This window comes from Montipora foliosa, chromosome 8 (genome assembly GCF_036669935.1).
Source record: "Montipora foliosa isolate CH-2021 chromosome 8, ASM3666993v2, whole genome shotgun sequence".
NCBI classification, from domain to species: Eukaryota; Metazoa; Cnidaria; class Anthozoa; order Scleractinia; family Acroporidae; genus Montipora; species Montipora foliosa.
This window is the reverse complement of record NC_090876.1, coordinates 286,203-290,833: the sequence shown is the minus strand read 5'-3', so window position 1 is coordinate 290,833 and position 4,631 is coordinate 286,203. Positions and strand designations below refer to the sequence as shown.

Below are 4,631 nucleotides of genomic sequence, written 5' to 3'. Positions count from 1 at the left end.
TTCGAGTATAACTTGAAGTAATTTTTTTTTTAATTGTACGAGGAAAAAAAGAATGATTTCCTATCATTAATATATGGGATAAACGTCATTTTTAGAAGGAAAGTATGAGCGCGGGATTCATGGTGTAAGCAGCGCCGATTTTATAAGGAAGCAAATAGTCATTATTGCCATCAATATTTTTATTATAATAACGAGTTTTCTTAAAAATTTGAACGTGTCTTGAAAACTATAAAATCCTTCCAAGCTCTGAATATTGTCCAGATCAAACTATATAATCTTTCCAGCTCCGAATATTGTCCAGATCCTATATGGCATACTATGTAATCTTTCAAGTTCTCCTTACAAACAGTAAGCTTAACATTAACGATGCGATACTGTATCAGGAATTTATAGAACGTTTTCAACTGTATGATAATTTATATTGTAAGTAGCTGTGATATCTTCAACAAACAACAATTGTTCAGTGATAGAGTCCTCATTCATTGATAAGACTTCGTCATGGAGAATTTTGGCAAGTGATTCATCGCCGAATTTAATGTAAAGCTCATCATCATCACTGAGTTTCACTTCGACCTTTACAGTTAAACCGTATTTACATCTGTCAGCTCTCATCCTTCCACATCTTTTGCAGCTTACAATCCGAGGATTGCAATCTCCTTGTACCTTACGGTTACATTTTAGACATTTTAGAAATTTTTCGCTGCTCTGGACTCGAAGGATCTCTTTGATCGTGATTGTTGCCAAGTCGGGATCACTGTTGTCATCTAGGTCGCTCGTCACCAGAGAGATGTCTGTAAAGATCTCGTCGCTGATCTCGGTTACCGTAGTTTTCACAACAGTGCTGAGTTTTTTACTACCTGACCATACACGCACTTGCACAGGAGCTACGATGTAGGCAGACCCAAGTGCGAACTTGTCGATATTGTTTTCCCAGATGTCCAATGGTATGCTTGCAGTGTTGTCTTTGATCCAACGATTGTCGTGTCCTTTATCTGTGTTATCTTTGCTCTTATGGTAACAGTGTCCCACTGATTTTGTTTATTAAGTACGTCGATGATAGGGACTGGTGTTGTGTCTACGTGCTGTGGCAAGTCGGCATTATATTGGAAGCTGTACTCGCTCAGCTTCGGAGTGGTGACGAATATCATGTCGTTGATGACATTTTTTTTGTCGTCCGCGGTGTATGCAATATTCTGCAGTGTCACTGGTGTTCTGGCTTCCAAAGTTTCTTCTAAGAGCTTACTTTTTCGCGTTGAATACAGGAGGGCCTCACGATGTTCAGTTGTTGATGTTTGCAGCGTGAGCGACTTGTAGTCGAGCGTGCGAGATTTGTTCTTCTTGATCGGCGACAAATTGGAGGGTTGTCCAATACTCCGACATAATGAGATTTATGACACTTCACAATAGACATCACAAAGTGTCTCCCAACCTTAACCCTTAAAAAAATAGTAACAGTTTTGTAAGACTTAAAGAGCGGTACAGTTTGTGACACTTTGCGTGTGACGTACCAGGAATCTCATTATGTCAGAGTATTGGACATGTATGACAAATTGTGAACATATCCTATGACGGTTTCGGATTTTCTCTTTGAGGGCAATTTGCTTGCGCTGTACGCCATTCGTCTGGAATACCCTGATACACGTGTCGACGCTGCTTGCTGTAGTTAGACTTGGTTGGTCTTCGGGGGTTACCGACTCACACAGAGTCCAACAATCGGCGACAAAATTAGTTGAGACATTTGCCAACAGAGCACACTGGCAACGACACATTCATTGTTTGCAAAGGAAACTTGTCCAGAAAGTACGTTTCCGGGATACCCCTCCCTCCCCCACCCTAATCAATGTTGTACCGCTGTCGACAAGGCTCGTAGAAAACAGAAAAACACAACATTGTCCCGGGGGTGCGGGGGAGGGGGCCATTTGCGCCGCCGAGCTTGAAATCGACTCTAAAGGATAAGAGTGTCTCAACAATCTTGACGCCGATTGAATATATTAGACTTGAAAACAATACAATACAATACAATACAATACAATACAACATTCTTTATTTAACGAAGGTAACGTAACTAACCCAATGAGTTATCTAACTTACGGCCTTACAAGACTTGATTACATTGTGCTTTAATATATAAATCAAAGTGCTTATATACATAATGGTAGCAAGCTAAACGTGATTAAATATGTGATGGAGTATACGTAGGACGTTTCCGTCCTAGTAAACTTTCTAATTCGTATGTGAGTATAGCACCTTACTTACATATGGATACATACATAAATCCTGAGGAACTAGGCGTTTAGAATCCCACATGAAATTCTAGTAGAAGAAAGGACTAGTTTCCACGATGTAATACGTTATCTGTGTATGCAGCGAGTAAACAGCATATTTACACGTGTGATTGAGCAACAATACAAATTTACTTCCGATTCGCATCAGGCGAATCACTGATCTACTTATAGTTCGACAGGTCACGTTAACTAAGTGTCACGCTTTCCTCAACTTTTACCACGCCGTTATATAACTTCGGTCAACAGCCGGAAGCATATATGAGCACTAACAGAAGGACATGGATCGGAAGCTTTTTATGTGATGGCGTCAGAATAGGTGTGATCTTTTAGGATCAAAGTTGTGATTGCACTACTCATAATTTTAATACCACAAAGGAAACACCTTGATACAGTAACTCGTCTTGAACTTTAGACCTTTGTGTCTTTGTCCATTTCTCTGAATGTTGATTGTCGGTCAGCTGGTGGTAGCTCTCTCCGCGCTGACTCATTCATGGGTGGTATGGAGAAGGTATGGAGTCAGTTCTTGTGTCTCCGCCGATTTGTAATTGTTGTTAATTGGGATCGAAGGTATCTAAATAAAGAGATTATGAAATACCCATAGTTGCTGTGCTGTGTAGAAAAAAAAATAAAGTTTGTTTGTTTCGATAAAAAAAAATTTGTTTGAACTTACCTGTTGATGCAGGCTGTTCAAGATGGCGCCTGAGCACCCTTGATCCAAACATATAGGATATATGTTTGGTACGTAATGTTTGGAAAACGTCTTTAGTAAAATGTGAGCTAAGCAATTGAGAAAATATACATGCATATAGAAATGGCTTAAGGATGATAAATACTTATCTTAACTGCATCGTGGTCAGAATAATTAACACACATGAAGACTGTGCTTTCTGTTGTATCTAGTGTTGCTTGTTTTACATAGACATGATCCAACAGACTTCCAGCTGACAAAAATGTAGCACTTTCTACGACTTGAAAATAACAGTAGGAAGTCATGAAGTCACGAAGTGGTAAGGATTTATTTTCATGGAAAAACTTGATGTTAAAGTCACCTAAAACAATTTCAATTGTAAAATGATCAAGAACGTGTCTCAAAAAAAAATAATAAAAATAAATAAATAAATAAATAAATAATAATAATAAATAATAATAATAAATAAAATAAAACAAAAATAAAAAACGTGTCTCAATCCTTCTAAATACTGTTGGGAAATGACGTTTTTTTTTTAGTCATAGAATTGAATATAACTAGATGCTTCTGTGAAGCATACACTGGCTTGCCTGTGTTACGTGCTACAGAAAATCAGAAGGCACTGAATTGTGTGGTATTGAAATACAGCATTCCAGTCTCTGAAGAATAACAAATAAAAGAGAAGCGAGAAACATTGGCTTCTGGGCTGACATGTTGATAATTTTCAAGTTCCCTCACAACTTCTTTTCACCACAAGTGTGCCCTATGAGCATCCGAAAACTTTGTAATACTAAACTTCACTGAAGTCAAGCCCTGTTTCGCGGGGTTAGTGTTGGGATGGGAGACCAAAACAATAAACCCCTCATAAAAAACAGAAACATCTGACCGAAAATACTATTAACGCTCACAAATGCGAACTCAGCAAGGTACAGATTCTGTTAGCGTGCTTTATGCAAAACAAATATTGATGAAAAAGCAAATAAATATCGATACACAGTTTTCAGAAAGAGCAGAAGGAAGTTTCCCGGACGGTCGATCGAGAATAAAATATTTACGACATGAAAACAACATTAATTTTGAACCTTGAATATAGATCGTTTTCACTGTCACGCAATAAAAAAAATAAATCAAAAACTATCCAGTGCAAAACGCTAAGAAATTGTTATCTTATAGAAGATAAAGAAATAAGACACTTGTCCAAGTTTTAGGCCTCTGCGTTTCCCCAAACTTCAGATATTCGTCGAAATGTTTCGCAGGCCGGAAAATAGTGTAAACATCTGGAACTGACTTTGGCTATCTAGGCGACTGATTATCACTACTGAAAAAACATGCATTTACATAAGCACTTTTCCTAATGCTCTAACTTCTAAAAGGGCTCAAAATCATGAGATAAGTATATATTTTTCAACAAACTTGATCGTAGCTTTGTGTCACGCACCTACATAATCCGGAAATTCAAAATGCTCTAGTTTCCAAACGAAGCACGCTATTGAGCTGTGAAATTGTCAACAGATATAGATATGCCGCCTCTTATGCCTGATGAGGATAAAAACTTTGGTGGATCTTTAGTTTTAGATTTTGGAAGGTGATGACGTCACGTGAAAACGATCTATAGAATATAAAAAGTTACGATCAGCGACAAACATTTTGGGAGATTT

The 4,631-nt window shown here is 37.9% G+C and overlaps 1 pseudogene; it reads right to left on the bottom strand.

The window, feature by feature from the left end:
- Positions 1-387: 387 nt before the first annotated feature.
- On the bottom strand, positions 388-1,618 carry LOC137967594 (uncharacterized; annotated as a pseudogene).
- Between the last annotated feature and the right edge of the window lie 3,013 nt (positions 1,619-4,631).